Here is a 17868-nt window from a genome sequence, read left to right on the forward strand (position 1 = left end):
AACATGTTAAATGTCTATACAGTATGACCGAGTAGCAGCCCATAAAGTCAAAGGTATTAGGGAGTCTGCTCAGGTGCTTCACATCAAGTGGTCGAAGGAGAAAGTAACCTCAAATGATACTTGGGTATCAGTATACGGTTTTACAAATGACTTAGGCAAAGAATACAGGGGCACTTCCTTAATATGACAGAAAGAGCTATTGTAAACCAATGGGCAAAAACATGCTTGAAACAGTCTCATTAAATTTAATAACAAAGCTAGACTGTCCCATCACTTCTATGTGGAAAGTCTAGCTAATATGATGAGGCAAGGAATGGAAATGAATAATCCAAAAATTTCCGATGAAACAGAATTAAATAAAAAGGAAATACTGAGAGATGTTGAGAAAGAGGTACGCACGAGGGTAAATGTTTTAATTGCAAAGTTCTGTAGCGACAACTGACTGGTAATATTTAAAAATTCAATTGTGATAAACTTGAAGGGTAATTTCAGGAGAATTTTATTGTATGGGGAAATTTTCAATATGAAGCTTTAAAAATAAAACTTAAAAAACATACTTTTACTACATATTTATACATAATTATATATGTACTCACACATAGAAAAAAAGAGTAAAAAACAAAAACTAGAATAGTTATATTTTTGTTTCACCTAAAACTATTAATTGGTCTATTATTTACATAATAAGGAAAAGAAGCAAAAGTTATTTTTAAAGAAACACATGCAAACTCCTCCTCACACTGATGGGATTCCTCTGGTTCCCTTGTATAGTCCTACCTCTATTCCCTACCCACTGGGAAAAAAATTCTACTCTCTCAGAGCTCTCTGTGCCTGAGTCCAAATTTCCAGGAGACAGAATATAAATGATCCATCTCAACTACTGGATCACCACCCTCAGTCCATCCAGAATGGGACAACCTCTACAGGTGGGCAAACGATTGAGAAGGAGGATGGGTGTGGCTCTTGGGGAAAATGGTTGTTGATTGACATGGACCACAGAAGAAATGAGCTACAACAGAAGGGAAGAATTTAATGCTATGCCTAGACTTATCCAGCAGAAAAACTGCTTTGGAAACTTATCAGGTCAAACTGTCCTTCCAAAAAAGCACCAAATGTTAGGAAACATGGTGTATAGACTGGAAGAATTCAAGTGTAAAAATATAACTGAGAAAGTAGAAACACATTATTTTTTTTTCTTTGTATTTATTTATTTATATTATTATTTTTTTTTAACATCTTTATTGGAGTATAATTGCTTTACAATGGTGTGTTAGTTTCTGCTTTATAACAAAGTGAATCAGTTATACATATACATATATCCCCATATCTCCTCCCTCTTGCTTCTCCCTCCCACCCTCCCTATCCCAGCACTCTAGGTGGTCACAAAGCACCGAGCTGATCTCCCTGTGCTATGCGGCTGCTTCCCACTAGCTATCTGTTTTATGTTTGGTAGAGAAACACATTATTGATGATTCAAAGCTGTCAGGAAAGAAACTATGTCTTCTTACCAGGTATTTCAATAGTAACTCTGAAGGAAAAGTTTAGCAGGAGTTTAGAATATACAAGACACAGAGAATCTAACCATTATATTGTAAATATTTGGGATTCAGGAACAACACAACTTTTCAAAAAGCCGGATGTATTTCAAATCAAGTGTACTGACACAGGGGAGATTCAAAGAGGGTGGAGGTTGAGTGGAGGTTCTCAGTTCATGAACTTATTGTGTATGTTGTTATAATTATCCTAAATTTATCAAAAACCACATTTAATTGTGACATTTATTAGCATTCCAAATAAATGACACTTGGAAGTTTATTTTGTTTTCCTTTTGTTTCTTTTGTTTTGTTTTGTATTTTAGTTTCTATGAATGACTATATTAATTGCCATTATAGGGCAAAAGATTCTGTGTATCATGTTTTTTAAAAAAACTGAAATTAGAGCCCAAACAATTTAGGGTTGAGTTTGCACAGATTAGAAGACTTATTATATGTATATACTTAAATTATCAATCAATGACTGTAGTAATATTTACATCCATCATCATTCAAACATGCTGACTTTTAAAATTACTATAATACAGTCTCTAGTGAATTAAACAATTCTTATCATTTAAATACATGCTTACACCTAGAACAGTGACAGTGTTCCTTAAATATGCACTGGATATATAAATGAATCTAGTTCATTACCTAAGGTACTTGAAGAAAGATTTTTCTAAGCATTGAGGATCATGGAGCCGATTGCTAAAGTGAGATTTTCTTATCTGAAGAAAATACTAAAATAGCCATAATGGAGATATTTTTCTTTTGTGAAATGGAGTGGCATATATAAAAACAGGAATGTTATGATGCAGGGGAACACTGAGTATCCCAGATCAGGATAAACTGAATTTAGTTGGAAGACCAAGTTTTATACCGAGGTTTGGCATGTAAATTTATAAACTTAAGTTTACACTGTATGACATTTTGAGACATGGACGAGAAGTACCTAGGACTAAAAAATAGTAATTTTGCTTGAGTCACATTTTCATTTCAACAAAAGATGTGAGGCTGAGTGTTGACCTTGGATTAGAGGAACTGAAAAACTCAGAAAAGTAGATAAATAAAGAGGACAGAGGCAGATGTGTTGCAAACAGGAGATACAATCTCCCACTGCTTCAGTGGCTTGGTCTCTGCAAGGATTGGTGGAGACATCTGTTAAGATACCCGAGGTGGGAGACGCTGGCCAGTGTAATTATACTGTATAAAAATGGCATAAACAACAAGGTCCTACTGTATAGCACAGGGAACTGTATTCCATGTCCTGTAATAAGCCATAATGGAACAGAATATGAAAAGAAGGTATATATATGCATAACTGAATCACTTCGCTGTACAGCAGAAATTAATACAACATTGTAAATCAACTACACTTCAATAAAATAAATTTTTAAAAAATGGCATCTGAGAGGCAATTCCCTGTACTGAGTGGGGGTGAAGGGGATGGGGGCTAAAGATCATCACTTGGGATTATCAGATGCTTTACAGAGTGTCCACTCAAATGACATTCCCCAAATGTTCCCTCCTCTTAGTCCTGTGTCTGTTCTACTTGGTCTTCTGCGTGGGCACCCACATACTCAAGTCCCCCTCACGGCTGCCCTCTCTGCCTCGTCTTTGCAATGAACTTCATTGCTGAGTATGTATCAGTGGGTCTTGCACTTACTGGATCCTCTAATAGAGCACAGAGGCAGTATTACATGGGGGTTAAAAGTTTAGACTTTGGCCCAGACTGCCTGGATTTGAAATCCAGTACACCTTGACTTATCAGCAGTGTCACTTCGGTCAAGTTACTTACGTTCTCTGTGTCTCAGTTTCCTCATCCGTACTCGGGAAATAATAATAACAACCTAACTGAGGACACTTTTCTGTTGCAAGGGTTTAATGAATTCATATAGGGGGAGTACTTAGTGTGGGACCTGACAATTAGCAGTTACTCACTACCATTATTCGTAAAAGAAACTTTTAACGTGTTGCTAGAATATATCCATCAAGTAGGTAAACCAATGACAATGAAACCAATATTTCATTTGAAGTGGTGAATGAAAATAAGTCATCATATTTGTGAAGGCTGACAAGATACGTCAGGGGATTAGGGAAAATTATGACTCTATAACCAAAACCCATACAATTCCACCTGAGCCGAGAAGGGGGTGATGATGCCCCAGGTAGAGGAACAGAAAAAGAACCACTTGAACCTGTCCTGTTGTGAGGATGCCATTACAGAAGTGGTTAAAGGGCGGTGCTGACAGTGATATGGAGAGAAGACATGAATTTAAAACCTCAGATGCCTGCACGTTCTCTTTTGAACTCATTGGATGTTCTCTCTAGAGGTGCTGTGGGGTTTGCCTCCTGGACCAGATTTAGGGGAAAAAGGTAAGAATTCACGCCTAAGATTCTACTCAGCACTTTATATTTCTCCCCTGGGAAAAGTGGTCTAAAGGGTGAATTTGCTAAAATTATTATAACCTATCATTTAAGAAGCCAAGCATCCACTGGATATTCCTTTAAGAAGATGTCACAGCCATCCTTGTTTTAGTTAGAAATCATAGAAGCACAATACTATCTTTGATATACTAAAGTTAAAAATATTGAATACTAAGGTTATAATAAATATCATTTTCTAGGTCCTACAGGAGATATAAAGTCAAATAAGATGTGATCTCTGTCCTCAACAAGCAGAGGGTAGACAGACATCACCCAGACAACAAGTGCTACAAAAGAGTATGTACCATGTTTCCCTGTAATTTCCCAACATAATTAGGTAACTCCCGCCAGTATTTCCCCACATTTGGGAAAATATCAAATAGGTGAATACAGATTACGCTGCAAAATTTCCGAAAAGAACTGTAGTGCTGGGACTTCAGCTACCTCTGCCCCCTAGATTCTGATATTGGGCCTCATACCTTGAAACCACAGGAGAAACAGGAAATTTCAAAAGAGGAAAAAGTGAAAGGTGATAGAGAAAAAGTCATTGGTGCTTCCTGTGTTTGTGGACTGACAATCTCTGGCCCATGTTCAGATCCCACCTCTGGTAGTACACCCAGTAACTTCTCCCTATGCCAGTTGTCTGTTTAGCAGGCAATAAAGTGACGCAAGCCCAGTTCTTTTCCTTGTTCTCTTTCCCCTATGGAAAAGTCACGCACCCTTGCTTTGCCAAATGTTAGCAGGGCAGGCTGTTCCTCTGAGGCCCCTTTCTGCCTGCAACACTCGCCCCTGTCAATAACGCCCCCGGCCCATATCCCAGCATCTGTATCTCTTTGTCTGAGGGCTTCCTTTGGAGACCACTCTATTCACTTGCAGGGGAGGTGAGAGTGGCAGAGAATTAATGCTCTCCAGAGAGCGGCCCTCAACAGTGACTGATGAGAGTAGGTCTATAAATGCCCCCAGATCCCTCTCTGCTGTGCTCATTCAAAGGCTTGAATTCCACCCCCGGCTCCTAGTGGGATTAAGCACAAATTACCTTTCCTGTAATTGTTGGTTCCCTTCCCGTCTCACATCCTGACTCTCCTAGCAATGTTTACTAGGTTTGTTTACCTCCCAAACAAGCTACTTGCACTCGAATCCTCATCTCAGTTCCGCTTCAGGCAGAGCCCAAACGGAGACACTGGCTCTGTCTCTGGCTTGCTTTGTCTCCATTCAATCGGCACAGGAGCAGATCAAGGCTTCTGCCCAAGTAAATTTCCAACCAGTACAGAGAATGCTGGTCTCCCCTTCACTTAGCTGTTGGAAGGGGAGAGTCCTCTACGAGGGCCAGGAGAGATCAGCCTTTCAGTAGGAACTCTGCTCTCCCCAAAGGCAAAGATCCCAATGCCTGCTCTGTTTCTGGGTCTCAGTTTTTCCCTTGTTTCTCAGCCCTCTGATGGTATAAACTAGAGTAGGGTGCCAGGCGGGGGCTGAGCGGGACGGCTGATGGTGTAGGGCCCACTCTGCACAGTATCCGTCCATTTCCTCTGAGGGAATGTATCAAAGTTGTTGGTGGCACTCTTTAAAATGTGGAATATTCAGCGCTCATTAGTTTAAGCCACAGGTCCCAGTGCCAAATCTGAGACCACAGTGAAAGTCCTACATCACGCCCTGCTGCCGATGATGAGTACTTAAAATGCAGATTTTTACTACTGATTAGCTACAAATAGCCTAAACTTTGGTATCTTTATTGCTAGAAACTTCCAACAATAACTGCCTGAAATCACCACTTTGGGAGCAACATTTAAAAGCCAAGCATGCATATTTTGAAGGAAATTGTGACTAAAAAGAGAGAAATCTTGGCTAGAAACAGTGCTGTGAAAAACACAAACAAGCAAATAAAAATTGCTTAACTTTTTCTAAGTCAACTGCAGATTCATCTGGAAAGGTAAAGCCTATAAAATAGGGTTAAGACAATGAGGGCTTATTTGCAGATATGACTTGATTGGTGCAGGTCAAGATGAGTGAGCCAAGTTGACAGAGGTACCATTATCAAAATACACTATCAAACAACACAGCTGAATGTGCCTGAACCCTCTCCACCAACAACAGCAGGCAAATAGGCTGCCTGTTTCCGCACAGGACAAAAAGCACACACGCAAAACAAAATGAACCTTGAGAGCTAGAGAAGAATGGATTGTGGAAAATGGGTCCTTTGAGGCAATTATTTCATGTACGTGTGACGATATTAACGGGTTAGAGAATACCTTTCTGCTATGAGAATGTCTTTGATCAGTGAGAGTAAGAGGGACTGACAGGGCAGTGGGTCGGCCTCCCTCTCCACGTGCGAGCAGCCAAAGGAAGGTCACGTTCCCCAGCCTCTCAGCAAGGTGATGGAGTCAGTTGTTTCCACCATCTGCAGCCTCAATGCTCTCCTCTGTGTCACACTGTGGCCAGCCATCAGGGCTCCTCTCCTGAATGAATACCCACAGGGAGCTTGCCAAGTGGTGAAACAACCACTGTCATCTGCGTGCAGATTTTTATGGGAGTTTGGATCCTCAAGACGCAATGTGACGCTAGGAGGGAGGAAAGGGACAGCTGGAGGGCATAACAGGATCTGTAGGGTCAGTGCTTTCAACCCAGGACAATTCTCCAGTCCTGATGGACTCCGTACAACAGCATTTGGCATTCGGGGGAAAAAAAAAAAAAAAGTTGGAATTGTTTCACCTCGATTTCCTGATAATCAGCTAAAGCATTATTTTATTTCTTAAAGCAGAGCTGTTTTGTGGGATAGTATACAAAGTTCTCATGACAATTTAGATAAAAGCTGAGATTCAAAAGGATTTTATACTTGAGACCAACCGCTTCAGGCTATGCCTCCAGATGCCCCAAAGGCATGTCTTCAATCATCTGTACCCAGGTGAGCAATAATATTTCACTTCCTAGTAAATAATACATGTTCGTTATAACTAGATTTTCAAAGGCAGAAGAAATGGATTTATTTAAACAGGTAAATATACTGCCTATAGATAACTACTGTTAACATTTTGAAATTTTTCTTCCCAGTTGTTTTCCTGAGTGCATATATTTTATGAAATTGGACTTTTATATATACAGTTTTATACAGTGATGGTAAACACACAGAGAGTTTTGGCTCATTTAATATGCTATTTGGCCAATTTACGATGTCATTAAATAGTCTTTAAAGATATGATTTTACTGAATATATTTCACTGTGGATGTGTTTTTATTTTGTTAACCTTGGAACTTGGTTGTTGCTGCCTCTAGTTTCTGGGTGGAGTGTCAGCCATCAGAGTTATCCTCTGGTCCCCCGACACCCCCATTCTCACCCTGCCCCTGGGGAGGAAGGCTTCCTCATCTCCTCCCTCTCCCCTTTTCTTTGGCCTTGGGCTGCCCGTCTGTGGTTTATAGAGATAGGCTCCATGTGCCCAGCACTGCCTGTTCCGGGGGATGCAAGTCAATCTAATTTAGAGATTCAGTATTAGGTTGCTGTGCACCTAAGCCTGCATTAAGCAGGAGATGCGGGCATGCTTGATTCTCCACCTGACTTCTCTGTTGTATTATAATTCAACTGATTTAGTACTCAGAAGAGGTGAAGAAAGGTGTCATTTATTAAGCCCTCCCAAACCATAGCCAAATTGTTTCTAAATTCCTATTCCAAGGAATGATGGGATGAACATCCTTTTACAGGAATCTTTGTGTGTTTCTTGTATTATTTCTTATGAGACGCTCCTTGATGGGTAATTTAGTTTTACTATTTATACTTTTAAGACTGCAAACATACTGACAATTTACCATATTATTCTGGAAACATGCTCCCAATTTTAAATACACAGATGTATTGTGAATGCTCTACATTAAGAGAAAGGAGGCTATTAAGAGGAAGACCTTGAAGATAGAAGAAAGAAGGAGAAATATTCAGTAGAAGGTCTTCCTTGGCTGCGGGAAGAGACCCTTACTCTAATAAAGGTGAGGAAGTATGGTTAAATACAGATGCATGTAAGTTTGGAGGTGGAACTAGTGGAAATTTGAGAGAGTTCATATCTGAGAAAATTAGAAGTGTATGTATTTTAACCATATACACATATATACATTTTAAAGATCACCTTTGATATTTTATAAAACTATATTTTACATTAGCAACCAGTATATCCTATAACCAGGTGCAGTAGGATGGGCATTAAACAATGAAGGCTATCAGGAGCGTTTCAGAGGGAATTAAGAAAATAGTGCATTGAACTCACGTACCTCAAAATATATTTTATACACTCTAGCGGTAACTTACACCTGGAAAAATATCCAACTTGGACTCTACTTAGTAAATGACTAAGTAAATTTACTAAGTAAACTGATTTTACTCTGTAAATGATTCAATCTTTGTAATAAACCCTGCTAAGAACTTTCTTTAAAATTTTTTTCTCTATTACTCTTGCAGGAAGTTTTGTCCTTAATTTTGAATGACATCTATTCACACAAAACAAGGTAGCCATCACTACTGCAACATATGTAGCAACTAGACTCGCTCCTCAAGTTTATAGTTTTCAGGTTCACTGCAACTAGAAAGAAAGAATGCTCTGAATTTGAAACACTGTTATTGCTTGACACTTTACACAAATAAAACGCAACTGGTTGAATGACCTAATGACAAAGGCAGATAGCAAAGAAGATGACTATTTAAAAAATCTTTTCATCAAGATTGATAAGAAAATGCACCTACTAATGCACTGCATATTTCAGTTCCTTCTCACTACCATTCATTTCAAATGAAGTGTTGTAACAACATTCATGGGCTACAACATCTCACAGAATGTTTCCTATCCACAATTGGCCTCCAAACCAAAGCAGGTTACTGTATGTAAGCAGATTCTATGCCAGAAATACATTCTTCATATGGCCGGGGGAGATTTAGAGAATAGTGTTAAAAATCTACGGGAAAAGCAGAGATAATACAGAACAGGAAATTCCTTTTAATGTAGAAGTCTCTTAACCTGACAGCTTCCTCTGAAGAGCCAAAGAAGAACCATGTTTTCCTGAGAAAGGTTCATTTGGATTTACTAACTGATAATAAAATATTGATTATATTTTGTGGGATGCATTTTTTCCCCCCATCACTCTCAGTATAATCTTTTATTTGGGAGTGAATGCCATATTATTTAGAAGCTTCTGGGAAACTAACATAGGAAGTTTCTGTTGCCAAAATTTAAATAGATTGCTCAGGAACTTTGATAGTTTTTCTAAAACAAAAGCATGATCTAGCACAAGGACAAAGGTATTTTTTAGTTAGGCAAGGCCTGACTCTTCCATCTTGAGCTGGGCCATTTGAGGAAGAAATGAAATGGGATTTCCAGATGTTTCTCTGGTTAGACATACACTCTTCCTGACACACTGGTTTGGTAAAGACCACTCATCACTTCCTCAGTATCCACACTCTCCTTCCTCTTCAGTAACAAAACTCTGTAAAACTAAGGATGGGCTATAGACCAAGTCCCCCTCAGTGAGATCTACGTGGAAGTATTGTGTGAATTGCTACAGAGTCTTCTTAAACAGCAATATGACTGTCTTTATCCTTTCTTGCCTCCTGGAATGAGCCCCTGATGGTAGGAGCTCCAACAGCTATCTTGGACCATGAGGTGACCCGAAGATGATAGAACAGAGGTCTGAAAGAGAGGACTCTGGGTCCCTGAAGACATCAGACAGCTGCCATATTAGCTCTGACTTTTCTACTCAAGACTTAATTTGAGAGAGACACAACTGTTTATCATGTTTAAGCTAGTGGTACTTTAGATTTTTCTACTACATCCAGCTAAATTTAATCTTAGCTAATATATTGGGTTAAAAAGGAAGCTCAGAGGACAAACTAGAAGGGCTTATACTATCTCAGGCTCTGCCAATGATTGGTCCCTGTTAGAGCGTGGAACACAATCAAGGATCACAAAATGAAACTCTAAGTGCCAGGTGGGGATGCTGAGGAGTTGAGAGAAATCACACCCAGAATTGTTACACACCCCGATCTGTCAAGAGTAGGCCCCACATGGACATATACACACTACCAAATGTAAAACAGATAGCTAGTGGGAAGCAGCCGCATAGCACAGGGAGATCAGCTCGGTCTCTCTAGATCACCTAGAGGGGTGGGATAGGGAGGGTGGGAGGGAGACACAAGAGGGAGGAGATATGGGGATATATGTAAATGTATAGCTGATTCACTTTGTTGTAGGGCGGAAACTGGCACACCATTGTAAAGCAATTATACTCCAATAAAGATGTTAAAAAAAAAAAAAATAAGCCCCAAACTCAGATTTTTAAAAAATGCTATCTCCTGATTTTAAAATGCCTGCCAAAATTAAAACATACATTAACTATACATATATATTTTAAAATACACAAATACATACACACACACACATATATATGCACCTGCACACACACACATAGGCCATATATATATCACACACATTAAGGGCCAATTGAAAAGCACCCATGGAATGACTGTGGCCTTAAAGCCATGGTTTTTGTCTTCTGGGTTAGATTGGCATTATATCTTATGTAACCCTTTAGAAGCTCTGGAGATGGAATTCCCTACTTCTCCCTGGCTTTTGATACAACTCAACAAATGGAGGTAATACAGTAAGATGTGGGTGGGGTGAGGGGCGGTGGGGAGGAGAAAGACCAGATGACAATTCGGACACTGGATTGACTCTACCTTTGGCATTTATTCAGCCCTGTGAGTACCATTTAGTTACCTAACCTCTCCTAGTATCCAGGCCTTTTCTGTAAAACTTGATTCTGGAAAATCATAACATGAAAGTGCTTCATAAATCACAGATCACTTTATAAATTAAAGGTGTATCTGGTCAAGAATGAATACATTTAATAATTCTACTTCATGGTTGCTGTTAAGAGAAATCCTCTCTAGCACATTGTACCAAGAGGACACTGGGGAAGGCTTTTCTATCCTCTGACCACAGAAGTGAAGTAGGACAGAGCAGTCTGCCATTCCTCTGTGTTTAAGCAGTCCGTCTTTGACCAAGTACCCTCATGATGGATTTCAACCAAACATCATATAATACTGGCAGCCAACAGGGATAAGTGTCTTTAACAGTAGCATACGTGCACCCTCTTAATACATATCACAGTGTCCTGTATGCTGGGCATAACAAAACTAATAAATAAAATACACAGATACCAGACTAAGAAGAAATTAGAATTCAATATTTGACAATTATTTCCTCTCTCTCCAAATAAATTTCAGTACCATCTTTGCCTGGGAAATATACAAGAGGTCTGGATCTATTTTCTGCACTGAGGATTCATTCATTCATTCATTCCTTCATTCACACTTCTAAAGGACAGATGGGATTACAAAAGAACTGCCTACAGAAGACCAAGGCAACATGAGAATTGTTTTAAAGTTTAAGAAGCACAAAAGAGAGAACACTTCCAGAGGTGTATTTAGAAAGATCATCTTTCCAGCATCAAAAAAGAACTTAGCTCCTTCAACGGTGAGTAATTCTTGACATCTAAATCATGCTCTGAGTTTGGAACAGCTGAATCCACTGCAGATTGTATGACTCCCCTCTACCTCTTCCAACAGGGAAGGAGAACCCAAACTTTGCTTATTCCTTCAGCATCTGGGCCATCAGAAAGACTGCTGCATAGGCTATTATTGGCTCATTGTATAGAAATAAAATAGCCTTAATTTTATTCATCAGGGTTTTAATCTGGTGGCATCTCACACAACTCCAGGTTTTATCAGAACACTTAAAAGGTAAAGGTGTGAACGTGTAGCAGCGAGGACACATAACGACGATGCCCTTCCCTTGAAGCTAGGAAGAGTCTCCACCTGTCTCTTCCCAGTCTTCGGGCCACACCTAAAGCTCAGATTTTTGGCAAGGCAGCACGTTCCCCACCATCGGATCATATTTCTGGAACTCTGGAACAATAAAGAAAGCAGTAGTTTTTTCCAAAGGAAGCTCCATGCTATGTTTGTGTAAGAGAGATTTAGCAAAAGTGAAGTGGGATGAGGGGCTCTGATTTTATTATGATGTGAAATGCTTAGGAGTTGAAGAGTTCTGCATTCATAGAGGGGCCAATCCAAAATATGCACTTTAGGAAAGGCAATTTATAAATACATGGCAGGGAGAAAAACCAAAAGAAAGGTCACTGTGAAAGTCATCTCTTGGAAAGGAAAAGCTGAAGAGCTTTTCGTTTGTTTTGTCAAAGGCTTTCATGTAATTAAGTTCAAGGTGCTAAATCTTTCCCCCATTCTATTGATTGTGTCTCTGGAGGGAACTGTACTAACTACAGATTTCACTGCTTTTGCCCTATACTCTTTGATGACAGTCGGGGATGGTGCCCCAAAAGAAAACATCTACACTGCAGTTCATCCATTCAAATAAAGTGTGTCTGTGCATATACTCCCCCCATCAAGCGGTACAATTCTGACACCCTATAAAAAATGAAGCAACACTGTTACCCTTTTTGTTTCGTCAATCATATGTGCTGAGAGATAACAGCAAATTTCATGTTGGTAAAGGAAATTCTCTATCTTGAAATTTTACATAAGAGGAGAAGATGTCTGAATTGGGGGGGGGGGTAGCCATGTACTTGCAAGTGTGTATCTATGTGTTTGCATATTTGTCTGCCTGTGTTTGTGGCTGTGGACAGCTGTGAGGTCATTCAGTGTCAAATGGAAAAGGTTTGAAAAACTCAGTTTTCTGGGGAAAGTAATGAGTAACCTCAAAAATGTCCCCATGATTTTCAGTTTCACATAAAGGCCAGATCACAATCAGTTCCAATATTACCATTCTACGCACACATGGGAATCTGATGAACTGTTTCATCTCCATGAAGAAATGTCTAAATTTCCAAACAGAACCACACAGTTTATCATTTTCAAACTAATCCTGTGATAAAACAGGCTTGCTTGATCTCTTTGCCAAAATTCCCATTCAAACTTCTACTAATGCCATTTCTAAACAGCGGTCATCTTCTATCAACTTTCTCCATAAATATCATATTTTAATTATACCTAAGCATACTCATCAGAGGCTTGGCAAAGTTACAATACAGACATGTAGGTTTCCAGGTTAGACAGGAACTGAGTCCAGCTGACCCTCTGCTGTACCTTCTCATAACCCAACCAAAATGAGAAAAGGAAAATAAAGTCAAGGGAAAGTTCAGTTAAAACAAACTTTTGAGAAATTTCTGCTTGTTAGATTACAAACGGACCCAGACTGAAGAAAGGCACTGGGACCCCTATTGGCAATTCCACTTTCCAAGACAGGATGTAGTATTTGGAAGGAGAAAGCTGAAGACAGAGTAGGTCTTGAGGAAAGCAGTTCATACTCAACTCATTACCCATTGAACTGATTTGGATCAACAGTACTGAGAGGCCCTGGGCAGACCTGGCCAAGCCAAACAGAGGAGCTGGTCTATGGCAAGTTTTTCCCTGATGCAGAGGGCTTCTTCCCTGATGGAGTGGGCAGTGACATGAGGAATAAGGCCAGCCTCTGGGACCTCATGAGAACTCGGAGTGGAGGCCAACAGAGGACTGAGTCTACAAAACTGAACCATGCCTGGCGTAACTACTTCAATTAAGAGAGGATATCTTTAGGGAGTTCTTTTGTCTCTTAAAGCCAAAAGCCTTTCAAACTTCATAGGAAAGGGAAAAAAAGCACAAATTAAAAGTAGATTCAACAGATTGATAAAATGGTAGATGCTAGCATCATAAACAAAATTCAAAGGCAAGTGAAACACAGAGAAAAAAATACTTGCCGCAGACTTGGCAGCAGGAGGGTTAATATCATTAATATTTAAAATGCATTTACAAATCACTAAGAAAAAGAAGCACCCTCAAATGAAAAATGGATAATAATCCCAAAATATTTTAAGAGGTATTCAAAAAAAGAGCTATATATGGCCAACAGTACATGAAAAAGGTGTTCAGCCTCACTAGTGAGGAAATGCAATATAAAATGGGATTCTAGGGACTTCTCTGGTGGCACAGTGGTTAAGAATCCGCCTGCCAATGCAGGGGACATAGGTTTGATCCTGGTCTAGGAAGATCCCACATGCCACGGAGCAACTAAGCCCCTGAGCCACAACTACTGAGCCTGCGCTCTAGAACCCACAAGCCACAACTACTGAGCCCATGTGCCACAACTACTGAAGCCCACGTGCCTAGAGCCCGTGCTCTGCAGCAAGAGAAGCCACTGCAATGAGAAGCCCACGCACAGCAATGAAGAGTAGCCCCTGCTCACCGCAACTACAGAAAAGCCCACGCGCAGCAACGAAGACCCAACGCAGCCAAAAAAAAAAAAAAAAATAGGATTCTACTTTTCACATATAAATTAGGAGTGTCATGTTCAAATGATACTAACCTGTGTTGGCTGTGTCCTATATACGGACCCAGGCACTACATGTAGGCATGCAATTTGGTACCCATTTTCTACAGAGCCACTTGGCACACGTATCAAAGGCCTTAAAAAATAGGCATCCTCTTTGAAGGAATAATACCTACCACTTCAGAAATTTGTATTAAGGAAATTATTAGAAATATGAGCAAAGATTTGCTCACACAGTATTGTCTGTAACAGCCTAAATATACAATAATAGGTAATTACGTGATAAAAATAAAAGCACATCCTGTAATGGAATACTGTGTGACCATGAAAAATGATAAAGTAGAAGTGTATTTCTTATTATGAAAAGAAGACTGCAAAATATGATGGAAAAGTCAAGTTAAAGACGAGAACATACAATACAATCCTTTTTTGAGTAAACATTATTTATGCATGATATACGTATGAAAACATACCTACTACCTTGACAACTGCAAAAAGAAGGATATGCACCAAAATATTACAGTGTATTTACAGAAAAATTTTCTGATTATTTGATCTTCTACAATAAACACTATCAGTAAAATAAAATGTATTTTTAAAAAATGAATCAAAGAGACTTTGACAAGAATTCAGATACATAAGTCATGTTTAAAAAATCAACGTTTCTTTACATCAAGAATAATTGTCTAGGGGCTTCCCTGGTGGCGCAGTGGTTGAGAATCTGCCTGCCAATGCAGGGGACACGGGTTCGAGCCCTGGTCTGGGAAGATCCCACATGCCGCGGAACAGCTGGGCCCGTGAGCCAAAATTACTGAGCCTGCGCGTCTGGAGCCTGTGCTCTGCAACAAGAGAGGCCGCGATAGTGAGAGGTCCGTGCACCACGATGAAGAGTGGCCCCCGCTTGCCACAACTAGAGAAAGCCCTTGCACAGAAATGAAGACCCAACACAGACATTAATTAATTAATTAATTAATTAATTTAAAAAAAGAATAATTGTCTAACAGCTCATACTACTCAATAACAAAAAAACAAACAACCCAATCAAAAAGTGGGAATAAGACCTAAATAGATGGCCTATTACTCAGCCATAAAAAAGAATGAAATAATGCCATTTGCAGCAACATGGATGGACCTAGAGATTATCATACTAAGCGAAGTCAGAAAGAGAAAGACAAATACCATGTGACATCACTTATATGTGGAATCTAAAATACAACACAAATGAACATATCTATGAAACAGAAACAGACTCACAGACATAGAGAACAGACTGTGGTTGCTGAGGGGGAGGGGGAGTGGGGAAGGGAAGGATTGGGAGTTTGCAATTAGCAAATGCAAACTAGTATATATAGGATGGATAAACAACAAGGTCCTACTGTATAGCACAGGGAACTATATTCAATATCTTGTGATAAACCATAATGCAAAAAATATGAAAAAGGATATATATGTATAACTTTGTATATAAGTCACTTTGATGTACAGCAGAAATTAACACAACACTGTAAATTGACTATACTTCAATAAAATTTTTAAAATTTTTAAAAAGTAAAATTTTAAATGTTTAAAATTTAATTTGAAAAGATGCTATTCATGATAGCAGTATTGAATAGAATACATTTAGGTCTAAATTTGAAAAATATATGCAGGACTTAATTACTAGAAATCTACGACTTTACTGAAGGATACAAAAAGAACTGGTTATAAATGGACATACCATATTTTTGACTTGGAAGGACTATTATTATAAAATGTAAATAATCCCCAATTTAATTCTATATTTTCTATATTGAAATCAAAATCCTGGCTGGTTTCATTTGGAATATGTGAAAGTGAATTAAAAATTCATATTAAGTTATAAATATATAAGAACTGATTTAAAGAGAAAAGATAAGAAAAAGGAGAATTTGCATTACCAGATATTTAAATATATTGTAAGGTTATAATAATTAAATTACTTTTTGAAAGCTTAAAAATAATAGATAGATAATAGGATGGACTATCCTATCATCCAGGATAATAAAAAATTCATAGAAAGCCAGGAGGAGATCAAATACCCATAAGCTTTTAGTGTATGATAAAAGTGGCATTCAATTAAATTGGAAAAGGATGAATGGCTAGTAAACAAATGATGCTGGGACAACTGGTTAACTATTTATTAAAAAATAAAGTTAGACATCTTTGTCATACCATACACTAAAACAAGCTCCTGATAGATAAAACTGTTAGATGGGAAAATATTTCTCTGATTTGGGAAATGAGAAAGCCATTCTAAGAATATAAGCAAATGTAGGATCTTAAAGACAAAGTTTGATGGATTTGGCTATATACAAATTTAAATCATCCATCTAACAACACTGTGATAAAGAAAAGTAAAAGGCAGTGAACTGGAGAAACATTTGCAGCATGTATGAAAAAGAGTTACCAGTCTTACTATGTAAAGAGCTTTTACAAATCATTAAAATAAACCAACAAACACACACCATAATTGCAAAATGGGCAAAAATTATGACCAGGTAATTATCAAAGGAAAAATACAAATGCCCAGTAAATGTATCAGAAAATGTTCATTCCCCAGTAAAACTAAAACAATTGAATTTGCTAAAATGATACCTCTATTCACCTACCAAATTGGCAAAGACATTAAAAATATGAGTGCATGTTATTGGTGACCATGTGGCAAACTTACTGCTGTGATAACTCTGCTGGTGGGAATGTAAATCTATACAAGCCTCCAAGGGAGAACTGGAAATATGTATCAAGTAGTTTACAAATGTCTGTATCTTTAATTCAGCAACTGTACAGAAATTCTTCCTACAGAAGTAATCAAAGGGGTCCATAAATATTTGTGTTTACCATGACAAGAAAAACCTAAGTGTCCAACAACTGGTGACAGGTAAAATAGATCATAGTATATGCACCCATTAGACTAGTATGCGAGTTAGGTAGGTATATAATAACTATATTATACTACATATATAATGATGTAGATCATTTCATGATATAACAAATGAAAAATGTAGGCTACAAAAGAGCAAGACACCAGTTTGGTTTAAAGTATGTGCAGATGTGCATCCTGGGCAAATGTTCAACAACATGTAAACAGTGGCTTTATAAGGGTGATGGGATTAGAGGCTTCTTCCCCCCCCCCCTTTTCCTCCTCTGATTTCATTCATTTCACAAAAATTGGCTTGCTATCATGTGTCTGACATTTCTATATGCTCCAAATTTTCTTCAACTGAATATGTGTCACATTGTAATCAGAAAAAGTTAAATTTTGGAAAAGTAAAAGTCCAGAATCTTAAACTGACTTCCTCTTCCAGGTGCTAAGAATCTTGTAAAGGACTCAGAGCAACGAAATTCATGTTGAAAGCATAAAATCACGTACCAGAGAATTGGGGAAATGTTCAGGTCACTTCACCTCTTACCTTTAGAGACACTTCATAAAACGTACTCACCTGTTCCAGTTTGGCCATGGTTTGTCCCTACGAGCGTGAATTGTGAAGAGCATCTCAAGGACCTCTTCCTAAGAGGGTCCTCAAAGACCACTTAATAAGGAG

At 38.6% G+C, this 17868-nt stretch overlaps 1 protein-coding gene across 1 annotated transcript in view; it reads right to left on the reverse strand.

Moving 5' to 3' along the window:
* Positions 1–17868, reverse strand: part of SVEP1 (sushi, von Willebrand factor type A, EGF and pentraxin domain containing 1) — a 181643-nt gene that overhangs the window by 163011 nt on the left and 764 nt on the right. The gene's annotated exons all lie outside the window — the stretch shown is intronic.

This window comes from Balaenoptera ricei, chromosome 6 (assembly GCF_028023285.1).
Source record: "Balaenoptera ricei isolate mBalRic1 chromosome 6, mBalRic1.hap2, whole genome shotgun sequence".
Taxonomy (NCBI): Eukaryota; Metazoa; Chordata; class Mammalia; order Artiodactyla; family Balaenopteridae; genus Balaenoptera; species Balaenoptera ricei.